The sequence below is a fragment of the Eutrema salsugineum genome, unplaced genomic scaffold, assembly GCF_000478725.1.
Source record: "Eutrema salsugineum unplaced genomic scaffold, Eutsalg1_0 scaffold_14, whole genome shotgun sequence".
Classification (NCBI taxonomy): domain Eukaryota; kingdom Viridiplantae; phylum Streptophyta; class Magnoliopsida; order Brassicales; family Brassicaceae; genus Eutrema; species Eutrema salsugineum.
Window position 1 is genome coordinate 1,280,238 of NW_006256877.1, and position 19,968 is coordinate 1,300,205.

The window sequence follows — 19,968 nt, forward strand, 5'->3', positions numbered from 1 at the left end:
CTCCTGGGTGAGACCTTCTTCACTTATGTTCTCAAAGATTTGACAAGGTTCCTCATACTCTCCAACAAAATGCATTGGCTTCTGAGTGGTGAATTTCAACTTGTCCAATTCACTTCTCAACTCCTTAACTTCTCTGCTGAGCCTCTGTTCTGAGCTTGAACCTTCAGATCTATTTGATCTGTCATAGTCTTCTCCATAAGTGTCATTGCTCATTGCCAAGTTCTCCACTAGCCCTAAAGCGGCATGAATCTCCTTTCCCAGAAAGTTCCCATTGGAAGCAGTATCCAGCTGGTTTCTAATCTTGGGAAGAGCTCCTCTATATAGGGTGCTGAGAAAGGAAGCTTCACTAAACCCATGGTGTGGGCATTGGTTTGTGTAGCTCCTGAATCTCTCATATGCTTCACCAAAACTCTCATTGCTGTGCTGAGTGAAGCTAGAGATTAAGTTCCTCAGTTTTGCTGTTCTTGAGGTGGAGAATAACTTAGATAGGAAAGCTTGCTTGCATTGCTCCCAGGTTTGAATGGAGCCTCTTGGAAGATTCTTTTCCCATTGGTGAGCTTTGTCACCAAGACTGAATGGGAATAGTCTTAGCTTGAAGCTGTCCTCTGAAACTCCATTAATCTTAGTCAGGTCACACACCTTATCAAATTGATCCAATTGTTCCAAGGGATCATCCATTGCTAATCCATGGAACTTTGAGTTCTGGACCATATTCAACAAGGATGCCTTCACTTCAAAGTTGTTGTTTTGCACAGGTGGTGCTTGGATTCCAGCTCCATACTGATGAGCATTGGCCCTCTCATTCTCTCCAACATAGACTTATGGTTGCTCATATCTTCTTTGCTGGTGTTGGAAGGGCTGGTGTTGGTGGTGCACCTGTTGTCTTTGCTGTACATTGGCCTGATGCCTCTGTTGATGAGCTGGAGCTTGTCCCTGGTGGACATAAGCTTGTTGGTGATGCACCTGTTCCTGATGAACATTACCCTGATTTAACCCTTGACCAACTCCATTACCAGCTCCATTACCCTGAGCCTGTTGCTCCTGAACCGGTTGTTCTATATCCACCACGTTCTCTCTTTGTTCTTCCATATCAGCCTGATCAATCTGTCTTCCACGTCTGTCCCTTCTCCTCCTTGGTACCAAAAGATTAATGTTGTCGTTGAGAAGGAAAGGTGGACCACAGCTTCTTGATCTTGACCTGGTGTTCATAAATCTGAAATCACAAACAGAACTTGAAAGTAATCAGTAAAAACAAAAAAGAAAACACTTGATCTCAAGAACAGATCAAAGCTTAATGCTAAACAATCCACAATTTGGCAACAGTGCCAATTGATAACTAAGAGTTTTCAAGTCTCTTTGTAGAGGTTATCAATCCCCTGTCTTGTAGTACAAGGGGTTTATCAATCCATATGTGGTGTTAGACACTAAACTATGTGATCAGATTCTTAATTCAAGCAAACAAGAGTGGTTTTGATTAACTAATGAGAACTACAAACTTAAAAACAGGATTAAAGACTAAAGAAGAACTAAACAATGACAAGTAATATGAATATGATATGATGGAGACATGAGATTCTAGACATGATAGTTGGTTAGGGTGCTTTGGGGCTAAACTAGAAATGCTAATGACAATGATGAGACATGATTCAAATGATTTAGAACTCTAATCTTGGTTAATCCTCTCATGAAGGTATTAACCCCTATACTAATCCATTTTCAAACCAAATCATCATTTGTGAAATATGAATCAATATGCATTATTAAACATTTCTAATGATCATTCAAGCAAATAACAATACATCATCATGCAGCAAATGCTTAAACCCGTAATACAGCTCTTTCAGGAATTTCATCAAACACTTTTGGTGCATGAAATTCCCAGAATCTAGATCTCAAGTGATATGCAAGGATCTAGCATAGAGAACAGCTGTTTAGAGAGATGAATCAATGAATCTAGCCCTAAGCACTCCTAATCTAACACTTTAGCACCCTAACCTACACATCTAGAACCTCATTAAGGTGACTACTCACTAATCATACTAATCTCTCTTAAACCTTTGCAAGTTGAGAAGATTGGCATGATTAATGATGATAAATAGAGATGGATATGATAGATTAAGGAGAAAAACACTCTTCAAATCGATATTAAACTCAAAAGCTAGGTATAACAAGTGGTTTTTCACCAAAAAGAAAAAGAGACAAAAATGGGATAAAAGTTCTCTCCAAATTAGGTGTAAAAACTATTTATAGGAGCCTTAAACGAACCGGGTCAGCCCGGAACAAACCGGGTACTGACCCGGCCTTGGTGGGTAAAAGATGAGTTTGCCAGGGTCTAGTATGTTCTTGGTCAGGCCGTGGCAAGTGACCGTGTCAAAGTCTTGTTCGCGTGTTCTTGGATGAATCTTGGTGCCACGGTCTAGCAAGTCTTGGTTCAATACCTGTGGCAAGTGGTCGTGTCAAACGCCGAAAGTTTGTGCAAGGTTGCCACGGCCAAGTCCTAGACCGTGGCATTCAAACTGTGTCAATTGCCGAAAGTGTGTAAAAAGTCGCCACAGTCAAGTCCTAGACCGTGGCATTCAGACCGTGTCAATCGCCGAAAGTGTGTAAAAAGTTGCCACGGTCAAGTCCTAGACCGTGGCATTGAGTTCGTGTCAAGAGCCGAATGTTTGCACAAAGTTGCCACGGTCAAGCCCTAGACCGTGGCATTGAAACCGTGTCAAGTGCCGAATGCTTGTAAATCCTTCCCGGTCAAATGTTACTTTGCCACGGTCAAGTGTAGACCGTGGCATGAAGATCGTGTCAAACGCCGAAGGATTGCAATTAAGTTCCACGGCCAAGTGTGGACCGTGGCATTCCATCGTGGCATCTTTCACTTAGCTCGCATCGTTCAGGGCTGCTTATACCACTTTTCATTCCGGAAGGATTTACTTCCAGGATATTGGTCTGAATCGTGTGATTCTGGTTGCAGAGGACAGAAGACTCATATATCTTCAACTTTGGTGAAGGAAGATTTGGTGCTTGGGAAGTGGAAGGCTTCCTGGAGGGCTCATCTTCGCAGTGTATTTACACGATCAGAGAGAGGCGTCTAGACATGTCTCCATTCCGAAAACGTTATCTTCCTGCTCATAGCTCCGAATTGAATGATCTCGGACGTTCTGGAAATAGGACTCGAATATCTCTGATTCTCATGAAGGCCCCGGAAACTGAATCGGCGTGGGAGTGCACCGTCCTTCGCATTCTTCAGAGCTCATCGGGTCGGACCAAAACGGCAGCGAGACAGGAGTTTCTTCCGACGAGCTTAACTTTCTGCTCACACGTCCGACTTTGATGAAGCACCCGACAACTGAATCGGACCGGAAGGTTCCCCGGACAGGCAATTTCGGAAACGTGTCTGCACCCGGAGATTTTGGCCGAGAAATCCTTTAGTCGGTACGCGTTTTGGCCGATAAAATCCACCCGCGGTACGTGAAAATGGCCGAGAAAAATCTTCCTGGTGCGCGAGAATGGCCAAGAACCTCCAAAAACCCAATTTCACCATTTTTTAAGCCTTGGTCACCATTCCACTTCCTGGATTCATCTCTTCAGCTCCAAATAGCTCCAAATACACCTGATAAACACCCAAAACATGCAAAGACTCATTGGGACCTAATGCATCTCCTAAGTTCTAAAACAAACCCTAAGGACCTAAAATGCATTGAATAAAACATGATTTGGAATGAATTATGCAACCTAAATGATGCAAATTATGAACATATCAACTCCCCCACACTTGTCCTTTGCTTGTCCTCAAGCAAAAAGAGCAAATGAGAGAAAGAGGTTGAATGCATTGGAGTTCACATTTCCTTTTTGAGAGAAGTGATCACAGTGAGAATTCAAGTTCATGCTCAATTATGCAATGCAAAGCCATACTCAGATATATATCAACTCAACAAGGAATCTCCACAAGTTCTTCTCTCTCTCAACTCTTTCACATTCATTAAGCTTTTATCAGGTGAATCTCATGATAAAATGTTTAAATAAGCTGGCTTGGCTAGGGAGAGGCTATGAGATTAAAATGATCTCATTAGTGTTCAAGCGGGTTTAATGCAGCAAAGGGATCTCTCTATGAATGATCAAACTTTGGCAGAATGCTAAAGGTAAAAAGCAACCTATGCATTCAAAGGCAAAGACTCATCACTCCCCACCCTCTACTCAAAGCTTTCTCACTTGCTCACTCTCTCAAGAACCTCACTTTTCACACTTGTCTTCCTCTCACTAGGGGACTTACTTTTCTCTTTCACTCTCAAGTCTTGGAGTTTAAACTTTAGACAGCTCTTTTTCTTTTGCAACCTCTAGCCTCTTTTTTTCTTTCTTTTCAAAACATTTGAGCTCTTTGGCTTCTTTTCTTTTCTTTTTACTTAGAGGCTAGACTCTTTCTTTTCAAGACACCAGAGCTCACTTTCTTTAACTCAAAACTCCAAGACTGATTTCTTTTTCTTTCATTCCCCTAGCTATTTCCACTCTCTCTTTTCCACTCATCTCACCTTTTTCCATTCACAAACAAGTTTTTTCCCCCACACTTATTCCTTGCCAACACTCTCAGTTCCTTGATGTTGGAACACAGCATTCAATGAGACTTGCCCTTTTCGCTCTAAACCTAACACTTTCTGCTAAGTTTGATCCAAGGTGGCCTTTCAATTCACACACAAACATTGGCGTGAAAGAAGGATGGGTTCAATGTGAGGGAACTGATCCATGATGCGGATTCAGCTACTTGAGCTAAGGAAAAAGGGTGGTAAAAACAATGGTTCTAGCTCAAGTATGTATATCGGTATCCACAAGCTTTTTCAAACAATGCATCACCAGATATTTTCAAGTTAAGTTCAAGGTTCCCACTTAATTAGAGTTGAGTTCAATTCAAACTTGCTTCTCAGATTCAGATCATTTCAGACTTTGCAAGCACAGAAAAAGATTCACAAGCATATTCAGTTCAAGTTCTCAAAGTGATGTACTCTCTAGAAAACCTATCATTACTCCCTGCAAGATGCAACCTACATGAACATGTAGACTCAATCCTAAAAATGAGAATGCAACTACATGATCATTTTTTGTGAAAATTTTACTGATTTTTCCATTTTTACTCTCTCAAGTGAGTCTGGTAAGAACGCTGTGTCCGGGTTCACCCAATCTTCTTTTCCTTGTGGTAACACAAGGTCATCAGCAGCTGAACTTTCTCCCACATCTTCTCTGGCATCCTGTTTGGGTGAGGTGGCTGGGGCTGTGAGTTTCTTAACCTTCTTCTTAAGCTGCCTAACACAGTCAACGAGCTTGTGGATCGTTTTGTCTTGCCATTTGCACCATTTCTGAAGGCTGTTAACTCTGGAATACAGCTTCCTTGTGTGATAATCAGGCTCACCCCAAAAGTAAGGATCAAAGTGATACCGGCCTGCTCTTATCCTTCTTTCAAAATCTCTTGGCTCCTCATTCTCACAACCGGCTGTCCTAGTTGTGCTCTGCTCTTCAACTGGCTCGTTACCCTTAGAACTTGCAGTCCTCTTTCATTTGCGAATTGGAGGGTGAATGGCTGGGTTGTAGAGCTGATCCTTTAGAACAATAAAGGAGACATTGTGCCTTTCTCTGAGGGTGGTGATGGCTGGGTATGGCAACAGAACTTGAACTTTCTCATCTTGTAAGAGCTTGAGTGGAGCTTCATCAATCAACTCATGCCTGACCTCAACATCATCAAAGACAAAACCTCTTGCTTTCAGAATCTTTGTCACTAGCCATCCATTGTGCAACTTAGTGAGCTTATTTCTCTTACCCTCACTCCAAGCAATGTCCTTGTATATCAGCATATGGCGTGCCAAGAATGCACCACTAGATGGGATGTAGTGTGGGAGGCGAAATGCTCTCTTGCTCCTAAAGTGACTGATGAGAGGATGTAGACCCATACCCAGTAGTTCCATATCAGCTAGATGCACCACACCATCATTGTGCTTGGTAAAGAACATTTGGCAAAGCACCTTGTGAGCATAGCGGATGGCTGGGTTTCTTATCCATGAACTCTGGCATCTTCCTCCTCTGAAACTCCCAAAAGCAATTGTATCCCACAGGTCAGTAATCATGTGATCAGGGTATGTGAACTTCAGTGTTTCATCCTGTGATCTTGGAAAGGCAAAGATCTCATCTAGTTCCTTGAAGCTTACATGGTATTGTGTACCATTGATTGTGAACTCTATGTGCCCAAGACCATTTCCCTCCATGATCTTTTGATCGCTTGGGCCATATCCACAAACTTGAAGGGATGCAAGGAACTCTTGTGTTACACCAACATGAGCCACATCTTTCATCTCAAAGAATCAACCAAATCCCATGTTGTTAAAAATGAGCTGAACCTCTTCAAGAATCCCCATCTTTTTCAGTAGCTCCATTTCAGGGAACTTGGTTTGCAGCACCTTTACATTCTTGAACACAGCAAAGTAGTCATCAAAAGTTGGTTCTTTGTCCTCAGGTTCTGACTTTCTTAACCGGCTGCAATGGGATTTCAGGATCACTCTCTATTTCTTCTTCATCCTCAGCCACAGCCACCTCTTTTCCTGCCCTGTGAACAACCTCAACCAGTGCCAGTTCTTTACCAGAAGTCTTTGAAGTAGAGGCCTTTGTTTTCTTTGGTGCAGCCACACTCTTTGCCTTCTTCTCAGCTAGATCCTTTGGCTTCCTCTGTTTCTTCTGTTTCTTGAAAACTTTATGCCCAAAAGGCATAATCTGATCCTCTGAAGCTCCAGTTTTCTCTTATTTCGATTTCTCCATGGCTGCTGTTCTTTTTGTTCCTCCCATCCTGCATTTTCTCAAATAGCTGTGAGCACCAAAACAAGAGAATAACAAAAAAATTCCAAAAAAATTCACCAAGTTCATTTTCACTAGAAAAGAATGTTTCTTAGGCTGATTAAAAACTCAATAAACTCAAAGCAATGGCAAGAAGCAATGCACACAAAGAGTTCAGCTTGAAACACAATTTCTAAAACAAAATCGAGATACTTGGTGAATTTCAAGAAATTTCTAAAAAAAAATTCCAAGAACAGGTTATTCTCAAGCAAGATCCATGCATTTCCTATCCATTCTACTTGCACAATACTCACAAAATGATTCCAAGGTATCAAGAGGCCTATTAAAATCGATTCCATTTGTTTTCCTGTTCATGAGCAGTACACTAAGACATGGAAAAGGTGAGTTTTAACAGACTAAATACCTTGGAATCTTCAGGTTTCGAGTGAAAAATGAATGTGCAGCAAGAAACTAGACAGGATTACGAGTTCAATGCAGTTGGAATTTCTCAATTTGATGCAAGAACAAGAGAGATATGAGTGTTTAAAGCTCAATAAATGGTGAGAAAGGAAGCAAACTCGTGAAGAAGAAGAAGACTCGGTGGGACACAGCTGTATTGGTGCGTTCTTTGACCGGTCAACGTCCGTACGGTCAACATTTTTCAAAATTTGGTCGCGCCATCGTTGACCGTGGCACGTGACCGTGTCAAAGAACGTGTGTGTGCTCTCTTTTTGCCGCGGCCTGGGTCGTCCCGTGTCGTCCGACCGTGTCAATGTTCGAATGTCGGCTTCTTTTCCAATCTGTGCCACGGTCACACCTCCTTCCCGTGTCATCTCCTCGTGGCAATCACCGAACATCGGCCCATTTCTTTTTGCTTTGCCACGGTCTGATCTTTAACCGTGTCTTCTAACCGTGGCAAAGTCCGAACCTCGGTCAATTTCTCCTTGCTTTGCCACGGCCTGGCTTCTTCCCTCGTCCTTTACCCTTGTCAAAGCCCGAACCCAGGTTTTTGTTATCTTTGTGTTGCCACGGTCACCTTCATGTCCGTGTCTCGTGGCCGTGGCAGGAACCGAATGATTGCTCAGTCTTCTTTTCTTTGCCGCGGCCTGCCTGCGGTCCCGTGCCTTTTACCCGTGGCAAACACCAAACAATTGTAACTTTTGCCACGGCCAGTTTCCGTTCCATGTCTCCTGGCCGTGTCAAGTCCCGAACTCAGGTCCATTCCTCATTTCTTTTTTCCTTTGTTCACTTTCCAAGGGTCCAAACTCAAACCTGTAACCTGTAGACACTAAACAAACCCATCAAAACATCCTAAAACATAAAAAAAGAAAGAAATCAAAAGATCAAAAGCGTATTTACAAAAGATAAGCTTGGGGTGTCTCCCAAGAGCACTTTGTTTAAAGTCTCTAAGTTTGACTTTGGAAATCTGTTTAACAGGCTGGTGGTGGGTCAAAAAGGGGAACTGTTGTAGCTTCCTCCTTCTTTTGTGAAACCAGATAATGCTTGATCCTCTGGCCATTTAGCACAAACTGTTGACCATTCTTTCCTTCTAAGACAATAGCACCATATGGTCTCACTTCAAGAACTTTAAAAGGTCCAGACCATCTAGACTTAAGTTTTCCAGGAAACAACTTAAGTCTAGAGTTGAACAGCAACACCAAATCACCATCCTTGAACTCCCTTTTCAGAATCTTTTGATCATGCAGAGCTTTGGTCTTCTCCTTATAGATCTTTGAGCTCTCAAAAGCCCCAAGCCTTATCTCTTCATCATGGAGTTGAATGACCCTTTTCTCTTAAGCTGTCTTGATATCAAAGTTCAGCAACTTCACAGCCCACAAAGCCTTGTACCCCAACTCAACAGGAAGGTGGCAGCTCTTCCCATATAGCAGATTGAAAGGTGATGTCCCAATAGGATTTTTAAAGGCAGTCCTATAAGCCCACAATGCATCATCTAGCCTTTTGTTCCAATCTTTTCTGCTTGAGCTAACAGTCCTCTCAATAATGGCCTTGATCTGTCTATTAGATACTTCAACCTGGCCACTAGTTTGAGGATGATAAGGAGTAGCTACCTTGTGTTTCACTCCATGCTTTCTCAGCAAACCCTCCAAAGTCTTGTTCACAAAATGAGATCCTCCATCAGAGATAACAACCCTTGGAACTCCAAATCTCGGGAAGATAATGCTCTTGAACAGCTTCACCACAACCTTGGAATCATTGGTAGGGGAAGCAATGGCCTCAACCCATTTGGACACATAGTCCACAGCAACAAGTATATACTGATTCCCATAGGATGAAATGAAGGGCCTCATGAAGTCAATCCCCCAGCAATCAAAGATCTCAACTTCTAGAATTGGGTTTTGAGGCATCTCACTCCTCTTTGAAATGTTTCCATGCCTCTGACAGGCATCACATGCTGAAACAACTAACTGAGCATCTTGGAACATTGTAGGCCACCAAAACCCACTCTGAAGAACCTTTGCCACAGTCTTGAATGCTCCCATGTGACCCCCAAAAGCTGAACCATGACACTCTTGCAACACAGGTTGCATCTCCTCCTCAGCAAGACACCTTCTATACAGCTGATCTTTGTTCAGGACATAGAGGTAGGGCTCATCCCAATGGTATCTTTGAACTTCTCTGAAGAACTTCTTCCTGTGGTAAGCATCTAATTCAGGTGGTTCCACTCCACAAGCAAGATAGTTCACTATATCAGCAAACCAGGGCATCCTCTTCTCTTGAATGCTATCTACTTCTTCAAACTCCAAGTAAGAGTGGAGCACCATCAGTGCTTCCTCAGGAAGACTGTCATTAAGATGGACTTCAGAGTCAATTCTCAGCCTAGAGAGATGGTCTGCAGCTCCATTCTATATACCCTTTTTGTCCTGTACTTCCATATCAAACTCCTGAAGTAGAAGAACCCATCTTAACAGTCTTGGCTTGGCATCTTTCTTGGTCATCAGATACCTGAGTGCTGCATGATCAGTATATACAATGACTTTTGATCCCACCAGGTAGCTTCTGAATTTATCAAAGGCAAAGACTATTGCCAACATTTCCTTCTCAGTAGTAGCATACTTCTCTTGTGCAGAGTCAAGTGTTCTACTGGCATAGTAGATGACATGTAGCTTCTTGTCCTTCCTTTGCCCAAGTACTGCTCCAACTGTAAAATCAGATGCATCTGTCATAACCTGAAAAGGAAGGGACCAGTCTGGTGCCTGGACTATTGGTGCACTGACTAATGCATTCTTGATCATCTTGAAGGCCTCTTCACATTCAGCATCAAAGATGAAATCAACTTCTTTACACAACAGCCTTGTCAAGGGCCTGGCAATTCTTGAGAAGTCTTTGATAAATCTTCTGTAAAATCCTGCATGCCCAAGGAAACTCCTTATCCCTTTGACTGAAGTGGGGGTTTGCAGGTTCACCATTACTTCCACTTTTGCTCTGTCAACCTCTATGCCTTTCTCAGATATCTTGTGCACAAGAACTATTCCTTCCTGCACCATGAAGTGGCACTTCTCCCAGTTCAACACCAAGTTATGCTGCTCACATCTCTCCAAGACATGTGACAAATTAGAGAGACAATCCGAGAAGGAGGAGCCATAGACACTAAAATCATCCATGAACACCTCCACCTTCTCTTCAATTATGTCAGATAATATATGCATCATGCAACGTTGAAATGTGGCAGGGGCATTACAGAGACCAAAAGGCATTCGCCTGTATGCAAATGTGCCATAAGGGCATGTGAATGTTGATTTCTCTTGATCCCGGGGATCTATGGGAATTTGGAAGAATCCCGAGTACCTATCGAGAAATCAAAAGAAGGGGTGGTTTGCAAGCCTCTCTAACATCTGATCAATGAAAGGCAAAGAAAAATGATCCTTTCTAGAGGCTGCATTGAGCTTTCTATAGTCTATACACATTTTGTGTCCTGTGACAGTCCTAGTAGCTATCAGCTCTTCCTTCTCATTTTTAACCACTGTGATCCCACCCTTCTTGGGCACAACATGAACAGGAGACACCCATCTTGAGTCAGAGATTGGGTAAATTATCCCTGCCTCAAGAAGTTTTAGTATCTCCTTCTTAACCACTTCCTTAAGGTTGGGGTTAAGACGTCATTGATCCTCAATAGAGGACATAGATTGGTCCTCTAGGTGGATCCTATGGGTGCAAATGTCAGGAGAGATCCCTCTAATATCAGCCAAGGAATATCCTATGGCTCTCCTGAACTTTCTTATCTCACTAAGCAATGCACTCTCTTGGTGCTCTAATAAGCTATCATTGATGATTACTGGATATGTGGAGTTTAAGCCCAAGAAAGCATACCTGAGCCCTGTTGGTAAAGGCTTGAGCTCAACAGGGGGTGCATCAGCCTCATTCCAATCCTGTTCCAAGCTGCTTTGGCTGGTGTTTGATCCTTTGATAGCAAAAACCACAGAGACACTTTGTTCCAGCTCCAAAAACCTTGTCTAAGGACCTAGCTCTCTAGCATTTTCCAAATACAACTTTTACCCTTCACTTGCTTCAGCTAAGAGCCCCTTGTCTCCTTGTTCTTGAGTTAGAGCAGCTTGAAGAGGATCCTCAGTGGTCAGCTCCTCAAGCAACTCATCAGCCAACTGATCCATTGTCTCCACATAGAAACATTGACCTTCAATGGTGGGTTTCTTCATCATCTCATTCACATCAAACTTGAGTTTTTCAGACCCAAGTTGAAGCTCTATTATCCCACCTCTCACATCAATTATGGCCAAGATAAGAGGATCAACTGGTTCCTCATCCATCTCCAGCACAACAAAATCTGTTGGAACCTCAAAACCACCAATCTTGACAAGTAGATCTTCCAACATACCAACAGGCAATCTAACTGATCTATCTGCAAGGATAAGAGAGATCCTTGCAGGTTTGAAGACTCTAAAGCCCAGCTTCTTTGCTATGGAGAATGGCATCAAGCTGACTGATGCTCCTAGATCACAAAGACATCCAGAGAATAGAAGTGGTCCAATGGCACAAGGGAGTGTGAAACTCCCTAGATCAGTTAACTTCCTTGGAATGGACTCCTTCTGAATGATAGCACTGCATTCATGACTTAGTACCACTATGCCTTGAAGTTCTTTAGTCTTGTTCAGAATGGCATCCTTCAAGAACTTCCCCATCTTTGGTATCATTAAGAATACATCAATGAGAGGCATAGTGAGTGGTGTCTCATTGAGTGCCTTCTCAAAAACAGCTCTTGCCTTGTCCACAAGTTGCTTCTTAAACCTCCCTGGAAATGGGAGCTTGGGTTGGTATGGAGGTGGTGGCACATATACCTTTTCTGGTTCAGGTTCCTTTGCTACCTCTTTACCCTTTTCTGTCCTTGATTTCTCAGCAACTGGATCATCTTTTAAGGCTGCCTCCCCCTCAGTTTGATCATTGTCCTCAATGATCACATTGTTGTTTTCAATACCAGGTAACTCCTTTCAATTTGTCAGTGTAATGGCCTTAGCATATTCCTTGGGATTGGGTTCTGGTTTTCCAGGTAGGTGACCTTGGTTCCTTGAGCTTGATGCCTGGTTTTGCTTCAGTTCCTTGATTTCCTGTTGCATGGCTTCATTCTGGCTTGCAAATATCTGTTGACCCTGAAGTAGTTGTTGCAGAATACCAACCATATCTGACCCCATATGTGGCTGCTGAACCTGTGGTGGCTGAAACTGTTGTTGAACCGGCGCCTGCTGCTGGAACTGTGGTGGACCAAACCCTGGTGGTGCCTTTTGCTGCTGCTGTGAATTGAAACCAGTACCCTGAAATGGTTGCTATTGCTGACCAAAACCCTGATTCTGAGCAAACTGATTCTTGACTTGAAAAGACCCTTGAAAGTTGTTCTTGGGAACAAAGTTCTTTGGAGCTTGAGAATTGGGATAGACCTGGTCTTGTGGGTTAGCTACATTGGTGTTCCTGTAGGAAAGGTTTGGATTGGCATTACGATATTGATATCTCGGGAACCTCTGATTCCCAATGTAGTTAAGCTCCTCCTGGGTGAGACCTTCTTCACTTATGTTCTCAAATATTTGACAAGGTTCCTCATACTCTCCAACAAAATGCATTGGCTTCTGAGTGGTGAATTTCAACTTGTCCAATTCACTTCTCAACTCCTTAACTTCTCTGCTGAGCCTCTGTTCTGAGCTTGAACCTTCAGATCTATTTGATCTGTCATAGTCTTCTCCATAAGTGTCATTGCTCATTGCCAAGTTCTCCACTAGCCCTAAAGCGGCATGAATCTCCTTTCCCAGAAAGTTCTCATTGGAAGCAGTATCCAGCTGGTTTCTAATCTTGGGAAGAGCTCCTCTATATAGGGTGCTGAGAAGGGAAGCTTCACTAAACCCATGGTGTGGGTATTGGTTTGTGTAGCTCCTGAATCTCTCATATGTTTCACCAAAACTCTCATTGCTGTGCTGAGTGAAGCTAGAGATTTGGTTCCTCAGTTTTGCAGTTCTTGAGGTGGAGAAGAACTTAGATAGGAAAGCTTGCTTGCATTGCTCCCAGGTTTGAATGGAGCCTCTTGGAAGATTCTTTTTGCATTGGTGAGCTTTGTCACCAAGACTGAATGGGAATAGTCTTAGCTTGAAGCTGTCCTCTGAAACACCATTAATCTTAATCAGGTCACACACCTTATCAAATTGATCCAATTGTTCCAAGGGATCTTCCATTGCTAATCCATGGAACTTTGAGTTCTGGACCATATTCAACAAGGATGCCTTCACTTCAAAGTTGTTGTTTTGCACAGGTGGTGCCTGGATTCCAGCTCCATACTGATGAGCATTGGCCCTCTCATTCTCTCCAACATAGACTTATGGTTGCTCATATCTTCTTTGCTGGTGTTGGAAGGGCTGGTGTTGGTGGTGCACCTGTTGTCTTTGCTGTACATTGGCCTGATGCCTCTGTTGATGAGCTGGAGCTTGTCCCTGGTGGACATAAGCTTGTTGGTGATGCACCTGTTCCTGATGAACATTACCCTGATTTAACCCTTGACCAACTCCATTACCAGCTCCATTACCCTGAGTCTGTTGCTCCTGAACCGGTTGTTCTATATCCACCACGTTCTCTCTTTGTTCTTCCATATCATCCTGATCAATCTGTCTTCCACGTCTGTCCCTTCTCCTCCTTGGTACCAAAAGATTAATGTTGTCGTTGAGAGGGAAAGGTGGACCACAGCTTCTTGATCTTGACCTGGTGTTCATAAACCTGAAATCACAAACAGAACTTGAAAGTAATCAGTAAAAACAAAAAAGAAAACACTTGATCTCAAGAACAGATCAAAGCTTAATGCTAAACAATCCACAATTTGGCAACGGTGCCAATTGATAACTAAGAGTTTTCAAGGCTCTTTGTAGAGGTTATCAATCCCCTGTCTTGTAGTACAAGGGGTTTATCAATCCATATGTGGTGTTAGACACTAAACTATGTGATCAGATTCTTAATTCAAGCAAACAAGAGTGGTTTTGATTAACTAATGACAACTACAAACTTAAAAACAGGATTAAAGACTAAAGAAGAACTAAACAATGACAAGTGATATGAATATGATATGATGGAGGCATGAGATTCTAGACATGATAGTTGGTTAGGGTGCTTTGGTGCTAAACTAGAAATGCTAATGACAATGATGAGACATGATTCAAATGATTTAAAACTCTAATCTAGGTTAATCCTCTCATGAAGGTATTAACCCCTATACTAATCCATTTTCAAACCAAATCATCATTTGTGAAATATGAATCAATATGCATTAATAAACAGTTCTAATGATCATTCAAGCAAATAACAATACATCATCATGCAGCAAATGCTTAAACCCCTAATACAGCTCTTTCAGGAATTTCATCAAACACTTTTGGTGCATGAAATTCCCAGAATCTAGATCTCAAGTGATATGCAAGGATCTAGCATAGAGAACAGCTGTTTAGAGAGATGAATCAATGAATCTAGCCCTAAGCACTCCTAATCTAACACTTTAGCACCCTAACCTACACATCTAGAACCTCATTAAGGTGACTACTTGATAACTAAGAGTTTTCAGGCTCTTAGAAGGGTTATCAATCCCCTTGTCAAAGTAGTATAAGGGGTGTCAAACCAAGCTTGTAAACGAGACACTAACCTATGTCATTTGTTCACTTAAGTCAAGACAAGATGACAAAAGTTTGGTGACGGTGATTAACAGGCAAATGAGCAATAAAGTTAAATAAAAGCAGAGATTTAAACTAATCAAGATGCAAATAACAAACAGGTGATTCAGATGATGGTAATGAATGATAAAGGCAGAAGCTTTAGACAGGATATTTGACTCGGGTGCTTCCAAGTTAGACTAAGGGGCTAATGAATCATTTTATCAAGCGATTTCATTTGACTTTGAACTCAAGGCACGTTAATCTTCTCATGAACGTATTAAACGTCTAAACTGATCCTCTTTCATACCAAAATCCCTTTTGAGAAGCACGAATCAGTCAGCAATAAGAATCGGTTCAAAAACGTCATTTAAGAGAACAAACTATCACTCTCGTGATGAAAGACTCTTAAACCCTTAACCGAGTGGTTCAGACATTTCTACAAACACTTCTGATGCGAGATATGTCTCAGATCTGAACCTCAAGTGATGTGCTTGGATCCAGCTTAGAGATCTCGTCGGTTAAGGAATGAAACATGCAAGACTAGACACCTAAACCCATTAATCCACCTTGAAAGCACCCTAATTTACCTATCTAAAGCCGCTTAAACGACTACTCACTGATCATAACGAGCTCACTAAGTCCTTTGCAAGACGTGTAGCTAGTCATGATAAGGAGTTTGATGTTGGATGATAAAAGAAATAAAGAAAGAACAAGATTCTAATGCAAAAACGAGATATCGGATTAGACTAATCAAGTTTCACAAAAGAGGCAAGTTCTTAGAGCTAAAAACAGATAAGAGATAAGATAACTAGGTTTTTAGTCTCAAAATGTATTTATAGCAAAGGGAAAGTGTCGCGGGTCAGCCCGGAACAAACCAGGTACTGAACCGCCTTCTTGGGTTGATGGGTGAGTGCCACGGTGTGTCGGAAAGTGAAGCCGAGGTCTTCATGCTGAGGCGTGCACGTGAGTCAGGATCCAGATGAAGATCTCGTGAAGAACACGTCAAGAACATGCATGAACCCTAGTCTTTGATCTATCCTCACGTGTATGTTCTTGAGCCATTCTGTTCTTGATTCTGGGTTCGTGACAAGGGACCTCGGGATAAAATGTCGAGGGGTCATGATGTCGAGGTGCTTGGGAGAACACAGTCCGGCATGCACGCCGAGGTCATTACACCGAGGTGTACTTTCAACACTTAGTCGTTTCCAGCTTCAGTTCTTACGTATGCATGCCTCGATCTAACCATGCCAAGGCTTTGGCACGAGGTCTAGTCCAGAATACTTCCAAGATATGAGCCTCGACTTGAGTGAGGCCAAGGTAAGGATACCGAGGCTTGTGAAAATACTTAGCGCGTATCGCAACTCTTTTAGGCTTGTATCGACCATGTCACCTTCCGGAAGCAGTACCTTTCAGCACACGACTCCAATTGCTCTGGGACCAGTTCCACAGTCAAGATGACTCAATAAGCTCAAACTTTGGTGAAGAAACCATCGGAGCTTGGGGAGTGGAAGGCTTCCTGGATTTAACATCTTTGCGCCGCATTGAAATCACCGGAAAATAGACTTTTAGACCGATGTGAACTCCGGAGACCCTATCTTCCAAACCTTTGCTCCGAATTGAGCGATTCAAAATGCTCTGAGAAGATCTTCCATGGATCTCGAACTTTGGTGAAGACCGGGTAAGCTGGTTCGGTCTGGAGTGGCTCCGTCCGCCATGATCTTTGAAGTTCGCCGTTCAGTTCTCGGGTACGCGCAATGCTGGTGAATGCTCCGGAAGCCATATCTTTCTCTCCACTGGTCCGAATTGGATGATTCCAACTGTTCTGGAATCTTTGCTTGGTTATCACCAACTTTGGTGAAGACCCTGCCAACTGATTCGGACCGGAAGGTTCCCCGGATTGCTGATCTCTGAATTGCGCGGGCAAGGACAACTTTTGGTCGTAAAAACCTTCCCGCGGTAAGAAAAATGGCCGAGGGCTGTGTACCGCGGTAAGCTTTTTGGTCGTAAAAATTCTTGCCTCGGTCAAAAACTTGTCCCGTGGTATTTTTGCACTCGATACTCGATTCTGGCCAATCGGTAAGGTTTTTGGCCGGTAATGAGCATTCGGTAAACATTTTGGCCGAGGTTTCCGACCAGCCGGTACGAGATTTGGCCGAGAAATTCCTCCAAGCGGTTTTCACAATTTTTGACCCTTTTCTTCACCGTTTTCTTTTCTGTTCCTCTTCTTAGGCTCCAATTGGTCTCTAAAGCTCCTGATAAAGACTTCAAAACATGCAAAACTCTTTGGGACCTAATGCAAGCCCTAAGTCCTATTTTAACGCCTAAAGACTCAATTTACATGAGAAAACACATGATGAGGACTCTATAATGCAATCTAAATGATGTAAAATATAGACATATCAACTCCCCCACACTTGTCCTTTGCTTGTCCTCAAGCAAAAAGAACAAATGAGAGAGAGAGGTTGTAATGCAGATGGAGCTCATATTTCCTTTAGAGAGAAGTGACCACAAGAGAACTCGGATTCATGCTCAAATATGCAATGCAAAGCTATAATCGGATATTTTCCAACTAAAACACGGAATCTCCACAAGTCATTATCACATTCAACTCTTTCACATTCATTAAGTTCGTAACCGGTGAATCAAATAATGCAATGTTCAAATAGGCTGGCTTGGCTAGGGTAAGGTCATGAGATAAAAATGATCTCATCAATATTCAAGCGGGTGCAATGCAACAAGGATCTCTCTATGAACGACCGAACTTTGGCAGAATGCTAAAGGTAAAAAGCAACCGATGTATACAAGGGCAAGACTCATCACACCCCACACTCCACTCAAAGCGTTTCTCAATTGCTCACCCTCTCAGAATCCTCACTCTTCACAATTGTTTTCTTTTCACTAGGGGACTCGCCTTTTTCTTTTATTTTCAAGCCTTGGTTTTCACTTATTCACACAGCTCTTTTCTTTCATAACGTATAGCCTCTTTCATTTTCATTTCAGAGCACTTGAGCCTTTGGCTTCTTTTCATTTCAGAGCTTATCTTTTCACATCCAAGACTTAATTCATTTTCATTCATTCCCCTGGCTATTTCCACTCTCACTTTTCCACTCAGCTCACCTTTTTCCACTCACCAACAAGTCTTTTCCCCAACACTTATTTCTCACCAATACTCTTGGTTCCTTGATGTTGGAACATACCACTCAATGAGCCAAACCCTTGTCGCTCTAAACCTAACACTTTCTGCTAAGTTCAGTCCAAGGTGGCCTTACAATTCTCACACAAAAATTGGCTCGAAAGAAAGATGGGTTCAAGGTGAGGGAACTGATCCATGATGCGGATTCAGCTACTTGAGCTAAGGAAGGAGGGTGGTAAAAACAACGATTCTAGCTCAAGTATGTATATCAGTATCCACAAGCCTATTTAAGCAATGCATCAAAGGATATTTTCATTTCAAGTTCAGGGTTATCACTTAGCTAGAGTTGAGTGTAATTCAGACTTGCTTCTCAGATTCAAATCGTTTCAAGCTTTACAAGCACAGAATGAGTTTCACAAGCATATTTAGTTCAAGTTCTCAAGTGATTTACTCTCTAGGAAAAAAACTATCATTGCTCCTTGCACTGATGCAATCCTACATGATGCAACTAGACTCGATCTTAAAATGTGAGATGCAACTAGAATGATGTAATTTATCACATGTATTAAGCTAAATGAGACTCAAGAATGCAAAAGTCAAATAAGAACAAAGAAAACAAGATCAGAAAACACAAAGCTCCTCCCCCACACTTAGATAACACAGTCCCTTGTGTTATAAAAGCGTGTGAGAGAAGTGAAAAGACAAACTGAACGAATGCAAGATGATATATACAAGATGCATATGTACAAGGTTTGAAGTCGATACCTTAGTCGGAGAGGTCGGATCCCAAGTAGTGCGAGGGATTCGATGTTGAGCAGGATGGAGTGGGCTGACGTGGTGGGCTGCTTTCTGAGGGTTCAGGCAGGAAAGCCGTGGCTGGATCGATCCAGTCTTCTTTCCCTGGTGGAAACTCCGGGTTCCTCGCGTTTGAGCTTTCTCCAACTCCTTCTTCTGTAATCGGTGCGGTTGAGGTCGCTGAGTTCTTATCCGGTGAGGATGGCCTCGTGAGCTGCTTTACCTTCTTCTTCAAATGCCTCACACAATCCACTAATGCGTGGATGGTTTTGTCTTGCCACTTACACCACTTTTGGAGGGTGTTCACTCGCGAATACAGCTTCTTGGTGTGGTATTCAGGCTCACCCCACACTTGCGGATCAAAGTGATAGCGGCCTGCTCCGATCCTTCTCTCATAGTGTCTCTGCTCCTCGTTATCACAATCTTCTGGGCCATTAGTGTTCTCGGGTTTGCTGGGTGTTGCCTTGGTGCATTTGCGTGTTGGTGGGTCGAGAGCTGGGTTATACAACTGGTCTTTGAGAACGTAGAATGAGACGTTACACTGCTTGTCGAGCATGGTGAGGCTTCGGTTAGGCAGTAGAACCTGTGTGCCGTCTCTATGCAGTAGGGTGAAGTTGTAAACCCATTTGTCCCCTGACTTGCCTCCGAAGAAACCACTTTTGCTTAGGTATAACTCATCAATGAGATTCGGCTTCTTCGGTGAATCAGGGAATATAAACCCTTGAGCCCTCAGGATCTTGGTGACTATCCAACCGTTCTGAAGTCTTCTTGCTCCTCGCTTCTTGCGGTCGCACCATACATTGTGCCGATAAGTGAGCATTTGAATGGCAAAGAATGCACCCAATGATGGTACATGCAGCGGCCCTTGGAACTCTTTATTGTTCTTCATTTGAGTGATGAACGGCTTCAGTCCGAGTCCCAATAGTTCAAGCTCGGCCATGTGAATAACACCAGGGTTAAAGGTCGAGAAGAATGTTGATGCTAGGACGCGGTTTTTGTATCTGATCGCAGGGTTCCTTATGCAGCTTGTCTTGCTCTTGCCTCCGAGGTAGGGTCCAAAAGATATCATTTCCCACAAGGCGGCCAACT

At 42.8% G+C, this 19,968-nt stretch overlaps 2 non-coding genes across 2 annotated transcripts; both read left to right on the plus strand.

Annotated features, from left to right (window-relative positions):
* The first annotated feature begins 349 nt into the window (after positions 1-349).
* LOC112088634 lies at positions 350-456 on the plus strand. Its single transcript, XR_002900580.1, has one exon. It is a non-coding gene; the product is annotated as a small nucleolar RNA R71 (small nucleolar RNA).
* A 12,708-nt stretch (positions 457-13,164) lies between these two features.
* LOC112088653 lies at positions 13,165-13,271 on the plus strand. The gene has a single exon (XR_002900598.1). It is a non-coding gene; the product is annotated as a small nucleolar RNA R71 (small nucleolar RNA).
* Positions 13,272-19,968: the final 6,697 nt, after the last annotated feature.